We start from the raw sequence: 15,624 nt of genomic DNA, 5'->3' as shown, positions 1-15,624 counted from the left end.
CATGAATGCACCCTCTTTATGAGAACGGACCCGCATGCACAGGGGCCAAATTCCTTAGTAAGCCTTTTAATTGTGTGACCGTAATTGCTGTTGTATTAGATGGCTAAGCATGTCTTTCATTTCAGAATCAGAGCTGATTTCGCCTAAAGACCCTCTGTCTTTGATACAAGTACTGTATATGATGTGTTCGATTAGTTAGTTCCTTGTCTTTCTTCTCCCTATGGTTGGGTACCGAAAAAGATGTTTGAAATCACTGAAGGCAAAACAATCAATTAATGAGTTTTGCAGACTAAAATAAAGCACAAGGGCACATTATAAGAGTAGCACAGAGCTCCAAAATGTGTTTCTAAAATAATCACATGATATACAGTATATTAATAGTATAGAAGAAACGTGGAATTATCACATTTAAGAGATGAGTGCACATGAACACCACCATAACTTCAAAATTACCTGGGGGAAACTTTCTTGCTAGTTTCTTTCTTGCTAATAGAGTTATTATTGTTAACTAAAAATAAAACCATAAAAAAAAAATCATAATTTTAAATGAAACAAACATTAACTATAAATAAATAAATAAGAATAAAAACACCTTAAACTTCTTAAGTACTAAAATAACCAAAAATAAACTTAAACTTATTAAAACATTGTAGACAATATAAAAAAAAAAAGATAAAAATAACAAAACCACAACAAAGTTGCTCTTTAATAGTAGTAAAACTTTAAAATGAAAATACAAACATAAAATATAAATGAAAAATCTGCATATTCAGAAATGTATTTAGAAAAACTATGATATTATATCAATGATACTAAAATAATTCTATTGCAATCAAACTACATTTCCCATCATCCACTGTGGACAGGAATGATACAATATAGAAGGCATCAGTCACACACCTAATGTGAATCCTTTTCTCATTATCACAAGTTATTCTCTTTATTATATTACTGTTAAAAAAAAAAAAAAAACTTTGTCAGGAAGTGAAAGTTTTCTGTTTTATTTCAATTAAAATCACATGAATATAAATTATGCCATAATTACGGTTTATGAACTCATAAGTAGGAACTTTCCAGAAGAAATTCTTATAAAGTCTACTACAACTATACGGCACAAAAGCAGAAAATATTCGCAAGCAATTTAATCACACCAGATTCAGTTCTTAATTTTCACCATTTCTTGAACAGACCTTGCAGAGTGAATTATTTGGGGAACAAAAAAAAAAAAAAACTAGCCATATTTACAAATGAATGAATGAAAACAAAACCATCATATTATGGCAGTACAATATTTTGGGCTCAGTTTAAAGGTTTCATAAACATACTGTCTCATTCATAATTCTAATTTCACAGTTGGACAGTAACAAATGTGATTCTAAAAAAAAAACGGGTTGTTTTTACATTCAGGCAAAAATGTATTCTACAGCAATATTTTAACGAAAAATGAAACAAATTAAATGATATAGTAAGAAAAGCAATATTTAAAAAAAATAAAAAATCATTAATTTAATTGATTTATTTTTTTAGTTTATTTCATAGAGAACATCACAGAGGCAAACTGGAAAAAGCCCTAACAAATAAAGCATGTAACGGCCTACTTATAGCTGTTTCTACATATTTTATTATTTTAACATAAAAAAAACAGCACACCAACCATAACGAAACCGAAACGAACCACCACAGGGCATTACCATTCAAGCCATTTTTCTGCAATTTCCTCTCTACACTTTCAATGCGTAACTCTCAATGAGTAACTGCCGTCCAATCGGCCAGAAACGATTCTAAACCTAATGTACTTTATCTAACGTAATATTATATGACTTTCAGTGATTAACGGCTCGGAACGTTACGCAGCCAGTTATTCCAACGAAAACATTCCTAACGTAATAAGTGCCGCAGCCTGCGTGATATTCAAACACAGTTCTCACTTCTGGTGTCCTTTCAATGGCAAATCACTGGGGTCTAATTACCTGCAAATTAACTGCCATTTCACCATCTTGCATAAGATTATGTGCCACATGATGAAACGCCACTGGGGAGTCTAATCTGAAGAGAGGAACCCATACATGCAGAAAATGTGGGCGCCACTTTGTTAGTCTGATAGCGGGAAGATATGTGACGGCTGTCAGAAGAAGTGCCCGGATAATGTAACCCTCAAACACCGTAAGGACATCTTATTATTTACACGTCACTTTGTTCTCCGTTCCCACAGCTTCTGCGTAGTGGCCCACTCTATTTCTGCCTCATGCACACACTCGCGCTCTCTCTCTTATACACACTCATCCCTGGAGTCTTTCTCGACAGAGGAGGCAGATATGCCACAGGACAGAGCATGTTTCGTCAGCGGCCCCGGCTTAGTCACTACCTTTATTTTCTCCGCTCTCTAGAGCTGAAGTTGCAGCATGGCCACTGGAGTTCAACGCTGCCCGGCAAAACGACTGAATCACTCGATAACAAACACAAAATGTGTCACTTCTTTGTTTTATGATGCAACCTCAACTTCAACCTATGATGCAGCCAAAAACATAGCGTTGCTTACGGCAATGTTTCAGCATGAAACCAAAATCAAATCTATTTTTATAAGTACTCATATGTGCTGAATGCTAAAAAATTGTAAAATTAAAATTAGGTCCCTATTTGACTCTTTTGTTTTTTCTTTCTTAGAGTTGTTACTGAATTTTGGTTTCTTAAAGTATCAATTCACATACTATAACGACTGATCACTGGTTGATTATTGATCATTGTTGTCAATTCAAAGTACAATTCAAAGTACTTGTGCACATCCACAGTGTTATGTAAATAAGAGGTTATTTACATTTACATTTTTAAAGAAATTCAAACTCAGAATAAAGTTAGGAATATTTTGTATTCACAAATAAATAAATTAACTATATATCTTTTACAATTCTTCTAATTAATTAATTTGTTTATTTACGGGAAATACAGAATATACAAAAGATTTTTTTGACAACTCAGCCCCTGGTCTCCTTATGAACAATTCATCTTTGCATGTTATTCTAAAGAGAAAAGTTTATATTTGCAACAACTTTGAAAGAAAACAACTTTTCTTTGCCACTGACATCATCTAGGCCGTACATGATAATGTAAACCAATGAAAAATAGCTACTTCTGCCTCTGCCTACATGGCTCCATTCTTACTTTACTTGGAAATTTGTCACATTCCAGAAATAAAATGGCTAGAAAAAGTTGATTTGCATTAAATTTATAGGTGAAGCATCTAATTTATTTGCCGCTAGTCGCACCAAAATTAACAAAAATAATAAACACTCCTCACACCTGCCATTGGTCAGATATTTATTTAGCCCTGCCCTGATCTCATCAGGCCATTGGCTGTGCCACCGATTAATAGTATCCACATTATTTTTTAACACATAAATAAGTTATTTCCTATTAATGTACAAGACTTATTTTATTAGCCATTATAATAAATAACTAGAAGAATAACAAAGTGCAGTATACAGTAAACAATCTGTGCAACAAACCAGTGTTTATTCTTGCGATGATAAATTACAGTAATATGATAGCTTGCAATATTAAGTCGCATTAATACAGGTAATAACTCGAAGCAACTGACACAGAAAGTCTCACACATTCAAGTTAAAAATGGCTGCACCCACACTTAAATTAAGCATATGATAGAAATGATTAGACCATGCATGTGCGTTAAGTAATTAAAAGGTAAAAGATCATTTCTGATTTCATTTTAACTTTTAATAAGCCCACAACACTCCAAACCATGGAGCCATGAATATCATTATTTCAAGGAAACAACTGAGGATTCAGAAATGTTGCCAGCAAGAATCAAAAACTTACATCACCTGCTTAAGCATCATGCTGAGTGTGTTTAACTGCATACACCATCTACAACGTTGCGGCTAGACTAGGTGAATTTGTATTTATTTATTTTATTTAGAATGAAAAAAAAAATCACCGGGAAGGAGATGGAGCTAGATTTAAAGATACATTACCCACATTAGTACTATGGCTCAACTGCTGCACCAAAGCTGGGTCATTCTGTGTCAACTCAACCAGAGGTCCCTGGCTTAAATTTTTGATTTTGCTAATATGCTTTCAGGAAAAAAAAAAAATGTCATTGAATATTTACTGAGTAATCCACTATTTTGTAGAGAGTGGTCAAAAAGACAATTTTTCACTTTAGATCCAAAGTCAAGTTACGGGGGGGGTAAAAATGACTTCAGAAAGATGGCAGCATCATTATCTCATTTTTACACAGAGATTGAAAATCTGTTGACTTTAGCAATCTTTGATGCATTATGTGCCAATGGTGTCCATTAAAAATTGGGAAAACAGCACTTTTCAAGTTTGCATGCCTGTTACTCAAGTATTAAAGATTTCTTAAAGCCCTTTTTGATATTGGGTCTTAAGCTTTCCTTTCAATATGACTCCAGGAGTAAATCATTAAAATGTACACATTTTCAGTGGTCAAAGACCAAATGTGGGTCAGTTTGAAAAAATACGATACTTTTCTTTTAAAGAGGAATGTCTGATGAACAAATAGTTTTGAAACTGGAGATGTATCTCGTTTCCAAGGTTTGCGTGCCTATAACTCAAGAGGTATTAAAGATATTGCAATATGATTTTAGATTCTAGTTCTTCATAAACTTTTCTTTTGAAATCTTAATTTTCAAGACCCTACATTATTCAGTCCCAGAGATACAGGGATCTCAATGAGGCTCCATGTCCAGATTGTTGAATGTTACCCAATTTTATTGATTGAAAACCAAATATGGCTGCCCACTGCTCCGGGTGTGTGTGTGTTTGTTCACTACTCACTACTGTGTGTGTGTGTGCACTTGGACTTTCCTTTTCCTTTCCTCTAGCATAACAATTGCATAGAACCTCCCTCTACAAACAGTGGATTACTCAGTAAATATTCATCCATGACATTTAATATTTTGGCTTTCATCACAATACATGTGTATTATAAATATTAGCAAAAAACTTGTTTTTAAACTGAGAATTTCTTGCAGTACTACCTTACTTCAGTATCTGTTCTCTAAATGTGATATTATAAAATGGCCATTACTGGCATTAAAAGAGTCTAGATTTAGAAACATGCTTTTATATATGAATCTTAAGCCTCTAAAGCTTCGATGATCTTATAATAGTTTCAATTTCCTCTATTAATCTTTGAAAGCTGCTTTAGTAATTGCCAAGCACACATACCACTCTCTTGCATAAAGCATCTTGCTAGATCTACAGCCGACATACTTCACACAGACGGGTCATTCTAGGAGGTGTTTTTCCAGACACACAAGTGGAAACGTATGAGGAGCATTCAAGTTTGTGACAGTAAATTAAGCTTCGGCGACAAAAGCTGAAATCCGAGTCTCGTGCAAGGAGATTGCGATTAGCTTCCAGTGACTTATGTGACTTATGTGTTATCATCACAGAAATTGCTACATGTGTAGCGTGAAATGCGGGACACAATGGATGCACTGTTTCTCTCAGCACAAGAGATGTAACATGAACCTCCATCCTCTCTGGAAAGTGGCTCAAGTGCACATATTAAGGCCCCTCCTTTCACACGAAGCCCCCTCTTCCAAAGTCCACTTCAAGAGCAGAGGCTTGATAGGACCACTGAGATCCTTCAGCAAGAACAAGGAAAAAATAGCCACTACTGAGAGGCAACATCAGCCAGGCCTTTCAGGGAAGAGAAAATAAATCACTATCATACAAAGATGTTCATTAGTGGTGTCTGCTAAGGCAAGAATCACTTATACTACTACCTTAAGAATTAAACTTTGGCACAGGGGTCAATGACAAACAGGAGTGTACAAAATGAAGGAAAGGAAAAAAAAATGTTTTAAAAACCAAAACCAAAAATCTCTATTCCTTGGAAATATAATCTGTGTTTTTCTCTGCATCTAAACATTACTATAAAGGTGAGTCAACGCAGGGGGCTGCAACCTCACAGGATTGTGGGAGGCAGATGTTTCGGGCTCCAACACAAAAGGTCCTGGGGTCAAAAAGCAGAGTGTTGACTGTTATCAAAACACAACGGTGCGAAAAGCATTCATCACCTAACTATTCAACCAATTGGCCAACAAAGAAAAACAGTTGGCATTAAACACATCCATGTGAATCTTTTTCTTTCCTGAGATGAGTAATAAGGTCATTTACAGGCCATGAGGTGCATTAGCATTGCTTAAACAAAACAGACAATGCCACAGTATACAAGGATAAATGGAAAAACCTCAAGTCTGACCTCACTCTGGCACAGTACTGCTGCTAACAGCAAATAGCCAGTAATTGATTAATTACCCAGCGTTCAAAGGCGGCATTTCGTTCACATGTCAACTGAAGCAAACCCATCATTTGTTCTACTATTTCAAATGTTTAAACTGTTATTTTTCAAAACGACTTCAGCTTTCATCTTACGATGGCATGGTGATCTGCATTTGTGGGATTTTTCTATGGGTAACAAATAACCTCCCAGAGGAAAATTATACTGCTCTGAGATCGCTCTTTCAAATCTCATGAGATTTCACTGGGGTTTTCAGTTATGTTTCATCTACTCACCTGGTTACCCCTACATTTCTTTGGAGTATTACAATTCTGGTCTAAATCAATAAGCAAATAATAAACTCTATGTTATGGCCAATTTAAATATTCTTTACTATTATGTCTATATGTTTAAAACAAAACACTAAAAACTAAAATCAATCATTTTAAATGCTACAATTCAGGCATAACACTGTAATGGACTGTATGAATAGATTAAATTTAACAGGTTTATTTCTAATTGTGACCCTGGACCACAAAACCAGTCTTAAATAGCATGTATTTATAGCCCATACATTGTATGGGTCAAACTGATCAATTTTTCTTTTACGCCAAGAATCAGTAAAGACCATGTTCCATTAATATATTTTGTAAATTTCCTACTGTAAATATCTCAAAACTTTATTAGTAATATTCATTGCTAAGAACCTCATTTGGACAACTTTAATAGGCGATTTTTAAAATATTTAGATTTTTTGCACTTTTTTGCAGAATCCAGATTTTTAAATAGTTGTATCTCGGCCAAATATTGTCCTATTCTAACAATATCATACATCAATGGAAAGCTTGTTTATTCAGCTTTCAGATGACGTATAAATCTCAATTATGACTGGTTTTGTGGTCCATGATCACAATTGTTAGTGCTTAGATTAACTGTGGTCACACTTAATTTTAAGGTCCAATTCTCACTATTAACTATTAACTATTAACTATTAACTACGACTTTTGCCTCAATAAACTCCTACTGCTTATTATTAATAGTTAGTAAGGTAGTTTGTAAAGTTTAGGCATTGGGTATGATTAAGTAATGTAAAATATGGTCATGCAAAATATGTGTTTTATAACGACAAATAAACAACCAATATGCTAGTAATATGCATGCTAATAAGCAACTAGTTAAAAGTAAGAATTGGTCCCTAAACTAATGTGTTACCTTAATTTTTAAGTGAGTGTTAAATGACGGCAAAGGTACAGCAATCTAAAAGGAAAATAAGTACTGACAGATGACAATAAATATAGCATATTAATATTGTGCGATAGATATGGTACAAATATATTGTGCATGCATAAAAAAAGAGTCATAAATGAGACGACTAGTGATATAGTACAAGTATAAATCTTTCAGATTAACGAGCGCAGCAGTTTTACACATTTAAACACAGTTTGACACATTTTTGAGATATATTTTAAAGATCTTGAGAAGAAACGTGAGATTACTTTGGACTTAGTAGAAACATCTGAGAAGCTAAAAACTTAAGTAGAAGTCTCCATGTAACCCATGTAATCTCATTGCTGTCTACGAGAAACAACTGAGAACAAACGCCGCCTTCCTTATTTCTCTGAGCAAAAAATAAACCCTTCTTAAACTGATGCTTCAATGCAAAATATGGAATTGCAGTATGTTTTCTGTCATTCGTATCATAAAAGTGCTTGGCAGCCAGCATCCCACTTTAAAATTACTGGAGGTAGCATTCTGACACATCTGAACACAGTTAGAGATGTTTTTGCGCTATCTTCTTAAGATCTCAAGAGAGTACATGAGATTACTGGAGTCTTTTTTCTCAATAGAAACAATGTGGATACCAAAAAAAAGCCAAAGTCTCCATGTAATCTTACTACGGTCAAGGAGAAACAATTGATAGGGCTTTACAAGAAACACCGCCTCCCTTGTTTCTCTGGGAAGAATTAAAACCTTCATAAATAGATGCAACAAATGGAACTGCAGCATACATTTTTGGCATAAAATAGCTTGGCCGTCAGCATCCCATATTGGGGGGAGTATACCTGGTGAAATTGCATGGGAATAGGTGCCCAGACTACGAAGTAGGATCTCTTGAAAGTCATTTGAATGTAAATGTGGCAGCTGTTGTTCCTGATCCCACTTTTAGAATACACAATGTCCAAGCCCACTGGAGTGAAGAAAAAGCTTTTCTTTCCTCCAACTGTGTGAAAAAAACTGTCGTCTAGAGAAAAGCTAGAGTCACATTTCATAAAAACACAGAGCTACTCTTCACATTTAAAAAGTAATGCCGCAAAGCCCTGACAGCTGCGTAGCCATACCAAGAATGTGTCTCCTTCAATGAGAATTTTCCTAAGATTAACCAAGTTTCACTAAAGAAAAGGAGAGAGAAAATTCCCTCATTCAGCAACTCGCAGCCCTCATTCAGCAAATCGCGACTGCTCAGTTGACCAGTCACCGTTCAGTGATTCTGGAAATGAAGAGCGCTACTGCATTTTTCCCCCTCCTTCTCCCAACTTTCAAGTCCAATAAAACATTGCTATCTCGACAGGCTGCCATTAGCCGTACGTACGATAAATCACAGCGTGACAGACTGCAGCTTCGACTAAACATAATGCTCCGGGCAAGCAAATACACCCCCTGCACCCTATGTACTCATCATCGCCATTAATAGCGTTCATGTTGAGAAGGTGAACGGAAAGGCTGCGTTCGTAAAGCCCAGCTAATGCACCAACTGTACCGAGTGACAGTGATTTATACGCCGTCTGAGAGGGACAAAGCAAAGCTCTGGTCGTTTGAGCGTGCAAAAATTAGCGGATTCCTCCCAAAACAAGCGACCGTGACAATGAGCTTCATTTACAGTAAGATCTACTCTTCCTGTCAGAGCGACACGTCATTTAAACAAACAGAGGTGGAAAACAATGATGTATTGTTTTGACTGAGGTACTGTAGTGTCGCAAGCGAGACCTTTCTGAGTGCTAATTACCGGATGCCACGGAAGCTGTTGGTTGTTTGTCTTTGCAGGATTTCAGGAAAAGTGTTATATCAGGCAATTAGCACAATTTTTAAAAAAGCCAAGGGTAAGGACTTTTTCAAAAGCCATGTTTATCTGTTGAAGGGTGTTTTTTTTCTTAAGGTTGAAAAAAAAAAATGTCTTTTGTTAACTGAGATCTATACTATGTGTAGAAGTTTAAAATCACACTCACACACACACACAAAAAAAAAGCATTTCTACTAGATTTTCAACTGAAATACATGTTATGTTCATGCTTCTCTTGGATTTCTAATGATTTCATATGTATTATGATAAAATAGTTTAGACCAGTGGTTCTCAAAATTTTATACCAAGAACCACTTCAGAAAATATTTGTCTCTCCAAGTACCACCATAATGACCAGCATTAAAATACAGTGACGTAGTAGGCCTAACTATTAAACTACAGCAGTATAGCTTTGCACAGTACAAAAGCGAGGCAGTTTTATTCCTAGTAAGAATATTTATTGTTGTCAGCCACTTTAACATTGTAAATACACAGTTTGAACATTAACACTGCTTAGTGCTTACAAACAGGTAAAAAAAAAAAAACGTAAATAATGATTAAATTAAAATGTGTTGTATCTAAAAGTTAGATAAAAACTGCACTGTACATGTAAATGTAAAAAAAAACACATACACACACATATTTAAATACAGAATAACTTTAATTGAATTGTGTTTTAACATTAATTTATATTTAATTTAGTGATTCCTCTGCGTACCACTGGTGGTACTCATACCACACTTTGAGAACCACTGGTTTAGACTTTTGTGGACTGAAACTAACAGTATAACTAAAAGAAAGAAATATATTATAACTTTTTTTTTTTTTTTTTCCATATTAGACAATCTTTCTAAATATTTCATATTGCATCCTTTCTAAAGATTTTGCTTTTTGGATTTTTTAGGATCTTGCATTTCTAACCATAAACATTTAAAATTGTCAGATAACCCATACTATACATAACTGACAGATTATAATTACAATTTCAAGGGAACATTAATTGCATTTCTAAGTATAAACTAGTAAATATCTTTGTAAACTGAAACCTGTACCTATAGATTAAAAGCTATACAAAGAAAGCTTTGTTTTGTCAAATTAGCAAATTTTGTCAAAATAATGTCAAATTATATAAAGATTGCCCTGTTTCGTAAAAGATTTGCCCCTTTCCAATTTTTCTTGCATATCCAAGTGTAAACATGTAGACTTTTGTCAAATAATATCCATACTATATATAAATTATAAGAAAGATGTCCAATTTGATACATAATCATTTGCATTTCTAAGGAATTACGCATTTCCTTCAGCAGGATTTGAGCTAAATTGTCTTGTGCTGCTATTGTGTTGCCACATAAAAACAAGTCTTCAAAATAACATCGTATCCCATTTACAAATGAAACATTTCATTTAGAGCTTCCAAAATTGTATTTTGCCAAAAACCAACAAAATCAAGTAGGAGATAAATGATTCATCAAACTAGCTTGCAAACTGACAAGTGGCCATTTGGACAAATTGGTGTTCATGGTTTAGGTGTAGCCAATGCTTTTAATCTTAGTATATAACGGGGGTGGTGGTATTTACAGCACTATAAACTGGCACACAATAAAACCCTAATTGCATTAGCAGTCAGTGAGGGTCACACAACTTTCACATTGATCTCAAATGGAGTGAACAGACAGTAGGTCACAACTATAATGCAGTTCATTGATCCAATATACGTTTGTTTATAACCACCCCCATGTACAAGAACAAAAAAAAATCCTTACTACCCAGCAATGTACTTAACTGAAGCTTATGGAAACAATACTAGACATGATTTTGGCAGAGCATATCGGAGGTCTGATTACATTTTTCATAATCTGATGAGATATCTCTGCTTTTTGTTTCTAAAAAAATAAACTAATTCCATAATGGCAAAAGCAGATGTGTCCAGGTTGATACTTCCCGAGTGAAAATTGTTTAAAAGTAAATAGTTTTTTTTTTTTTCTTCAGTGTGTGCAACAATTTTTAACCTATGCAGTAGGACAATGACTAGGTAACTTACATTACCAAACAATTGCAAAAGTAATGACTTGTTTTCAACAACACACTCTTATGGCAATTCGTACGTGTTTAATATTTTGGTGAAATGGTGGTGAATTCTCTGCTTACATCCCACTGAGGGTTAGGTTTAGGGATGGACCTTAATGTTATACGAAATCGGCACCTTGTAAAACAGTTTTCTCCTGAGATCTGGTTGGTTTTCCAACAGTTTTTGGCAAAATCACCCCATTGGTTGGGTAAACTGATAGCCACACCCCAAACTCTCACGATTGGCTGAGCCAATATTGCTTTGTTAATCTGGTTGCTCAAACAAACAGAGCAATGTTTTGATAGCACCACACCATTTACAACAGAGATCATGATGTATTTACAGCATTTACAGGGGGAGGAACCTACAAATGGTTTATTTATTTAGTTCCCTCTGCATTAAAATACACATAACCTTTAAAAGTGTGGTGGTGAATTTAAGACAAACTGAAGAATTGCAGGAACAGTCTCAAGTAGGCAAACGACCAAAAAGCAGTCCAACATGTTTTTCTCACTCTGGGTGTATCAGATTATGTTTCTGAGCAGTGGTTGAGCAGGAAAATGCCTCACTGCACAAAAGTCTTGCGAAGACAGTGATCAGATGTTTTTAGCACTGCAGGGATAAAGAGACTTGGCAGGGGTGCAATTCTGGGGGTCCTTAATAAGAGGAAGGTGCAATGAGCAACACTTCACACACTGTGTTTCCACCTTCCATTGATGTCTACACTCCTTCACAATAGCTCAGCTATGAAGGCTTATTACATGAGAGACTCCACATCTTGACTGGAAGAGTCACTGGGGAGCTCAAGCAATTCATTGGTTTGTTTCCATCATTGTTTCGTCTCATTGCGGTTCCTCAGATGGCTTCAAACAAGTCAGTAGTTTATGAAATCAAACCAAACCCACAAAAAAAAGAGCCTCGGACTATTAGAAAATGGGCATTTTGATTTAATTTTCATAAAGATTTCTTTTGAGAAGTAAAGGAACACTGAATAATGTAAAAAAGAAAATGATTAGAAAAGATAAAAGAGAAAAGAAATTAGCCTGATGTTTTTCTTCGTTCTCTTTGTAAGGGCGAACAAAGAGAGAGTTGCCTGGGCTTTTCTTTTCATAGAAATCGCTTGTGTGGTGACCAAGGTCCTCATCAACTTAGACCATGACAACGGGAGAATACAGGGCTGTCCTCGAAAGGTCAAACCAATGGGGACCCACCAACTTCAGACTCATTTAGTACCGCTACACAACACCGCACGGCACACTACAGAATTTGGGGTCTCTCGAATTTAACCCCAAGAAGCTTGTTATCCTCAGGCTTAAACACAAACTTTCACATTAATTAATATCTAACTTGATATGCCTCTGAATATGAAAAACCAAATAAATTTGGTTACTCATCTGGTATTTTTCCAAGTACAGCATCCCGGAAAAAATCATGAACTCTTAAGGTGCACTTAAAAATGATCCAAAAATACCAAATCAACAAGCTCTGTGAACTAAATTCAATTCTCTGAATAATTCTGTACTTTAAACCAAATGGTTCCTTGCTCATTTTACTGAATGTGTGAAGTCAGTTCTCCTTAAGTTCACACAGGTGTTCTAGTAGAGTAACCACATGTCTAGTTCATCACATTAACTATGAACATATGCCACTATCATTTGACAACCACAAAGTGTCCAAGTACTTCAGCATATTATTAGTCTTCTCATTTAAAACCCAACCATTTTCTTTTGGTAAATGTTTGCATTGAAAGTGTGCTATTTTTCTTTAAAAAAGAATATGATTTGATTTAACATTCTGGTATCTAATGCAATTCCATTTACATTTTAAATGTGTCCCAAGACATTCTGTTTATTTTTTATATATACTAAGATGAAACATCTCTTCTATCAATTTACAATCAATTTTTCAACAGCCCTTCTGTTATAGTAGGCTGTGTGTATGCACATATGTGCTACTGAATAAAAAACAGATTTAACATCTCAAAGCATTTTATTCTCTCCCTCTCCATGCTTGCTCATTCCTCAGACAGAATTCTTTTAAAAATGACAATTACAAAAAATAAATAAACACTGGATGCAGTTTATATTTTAAGTACCACTTAAAGTGCAGCTACCTTGCTATCAGTCTACACACATTCTAACAATCTTTGCCATTTTCCCCCTAAAATACCACAGCAATAGCCATGAACTCTTTTCACAATGAACCCTCAGACCCCAAATAGGAGGGTGTAAGGGAGTAGGAGTAAAACTGGAGCTATAAATGCCCATTTGCCTCACAGGATCAATCTGGAAACGCACTACCCCACTGCCAGAAAACACTGGCAACAATCCTACCCTAGAAAGCCGAACACTATCTTCTCTATATCCTTAAACTATAGCCATCTATCCAGATTACACCCCTAAGTGAATAATACAGGAGTGAAACATGCAGCAGTAAGCAGGTACACCCTTGGCCCGTTAATATGGGATGGATGTTGAGTCCAAATGCTGGAAAATGCCCAAAATGTCCCAGTCAATGAGAAACAAACTTCTATTTAAAAGCTTAGACTGAGTCTTAAAAAAGATAGAGATATGAATCATTAATCCTTAAGCAATAATTAATGGTTTTACATGGTAACTGAGTGCAGCCAAGCCCTCTTTGCACTGCCCTTCCATGCTGTTAGTTTACAAGCTGCTCCATAATAAATAACAGAGGAGGTTGTGCGTAATAGTATCAAGCATCCTTGCGCACAGCCCAAACCAAACGCTCCAGCTGTTTCTGCAACAACACGCACTTTTCTTGTGAACATGCATCTCACCATTGCTGAAGAAGAAGGCGTCTATCCAGCGTCTTGCAGGTTGCGATCGCTTTTCCGGAAGGTGTTATGCTCTTAATATCAGTGTCTCATCATCATGATCTCCCGTTTGGAAAATGAATAGGAGGAAAAATGTCCAGGGCGCCGCATAGAGAGAGAGCGCGGCGAGAGAGAGAGAGCAGTGCGCATAAATAAGACGAGCCGTGTGTTTTACTGCGGAGAGCTGGAGGGCGAATAGCGTCCGTGTGCTGTAGTGCTGAGTCCGTGAGCGCTTGCAGTGGAAAGCAGTGCAGCAGGCTGGAGGCTGGAGGGAATGCCGAGGAATGACAAGCGGCTTCCACCATCCACAGTCGGCTCGTACCATGTGTGCAGACTGGAGAGGGGGGTGTGCGCGTAAAAGCGAGCGCTTTTTACGCGGGCTAGTAGTAGCTACACCAGAAACCTGTAAAAAAAAAAAAAAAAAAAAATACTAAAGTATAAACGTTTAGTTTGATTGAATGCAAGATGCCTTACCTTATACGATAAATGTAATATTGAATAAAAAAATAAATAAATAAAAATCGTATAAATTAGCGCTTGAAAATGAGGGAATTATTAATACAGCATTATATATTTACAGTAAAGTATTGTTAAGATTATTATTTATTTATTTATTTATTGTAAATTAAAAACCTTGTACAGCCTTACAGTTTTATATAAAAAAATGTAAGTTTCCCGACATCCCTGCAAAAGGGGGAAAAATACAAAAATAAATAAATAAATACGTTTTTATAAAGAAATGTAAAAACTACACGCTGTAAATTAAATAAATAAATAAATAAGCAAGCGACAGAGAGAACATTGCATTGCATTTTAGACTGTTTAGTATGTGTTCAAAGAATGATATATGTGTGTTTTATGAATTATATATGTGTTTGTTTTGTGTTTGCATTTTTATTTGGTCCACTTGTTTTGAGGACTTTCATTATACTCTGCCACTTGCTATTCTCAGTACATTTTACATTAGGTCTATCAAGTATATTTAAAAGTTAAAACAGACTGGTTGTTTCTTGCCCTCAGCAAACATTGCTCATTTAAATAATCAGATTTTTCTAAAAATGTTATGTTTAATACTTTGCTTAATTTGAAGATATATTTATGCCATATTAAGACATTAAACGTGGGTATTGCCAGCTAATGTTTCCATGTGAAAATGCTTTAGTGGCTTGCAAAAATGATTGCACTTTTTAAATTAGCAAATCAAAGTGCATCACATATGATCAATTACTAAGTCACATATTTTTTTTTTCTTTTTATTTATTTTATTTTATTACTGTTACCATTTTTTCTCTGAATTTAAAATATATATTTAGGCCTTGTTTAACACAATAATTATGTGAAAGCATTAAAATCACAGTGCCACACATGCAGGCAAGAATATATTAAAAACTATACAA

The 15,624-nt window shown here is 35.2% G+C and overlaps 1 protein-coding gene across 6 annotated transcripts in view; it reads right to left on the bottom strand.

Annotated features, from left to right (window-relative positions):
* The window catches only part of tenm4 (teneurin transmembrane protein 4), a 243,565-nt gene extending 229,070 nt beyond the window's left edge, over positions 1-14,495 (bottom strand). For all 6 annotated transcript variants that reach the window (XM_051128614.1, XM_051128615.1, XM_051128616.1 and 3 more), the window contains exon 1: positions 14,192-14,495. The gene's annotated coding sequence lies outside the window, so the exon portion shown is untranslated. The remainder of the gene's footprint in view (positions 1-14,191) is intronic.
* Between the last annotated feature and the right edge of the window lie 1,129 nt (positions 14,496-15,624).

This window comes from Labeo rohita, chromosome 15 (genome assembly GCF_022985175.1).
Source record: "Labeo rohita strain BAU-BD-2019 chromosome 15, IGBB_LRoh.1.0, whole genome shotgun sequence".
In the NCBI taxonomy this organism is placed as follows: Eukaryota; Metazoa; Chordata; class Actinopteri; order Cypriniformes; family Cyprinidae; genus Labeo; species Labeo rohita.
The sequence above is the reverse complement of the archived record's forward strand: the minus strand, read 5'-3'. Positions and strand labels throughout refer to the sequence as shown.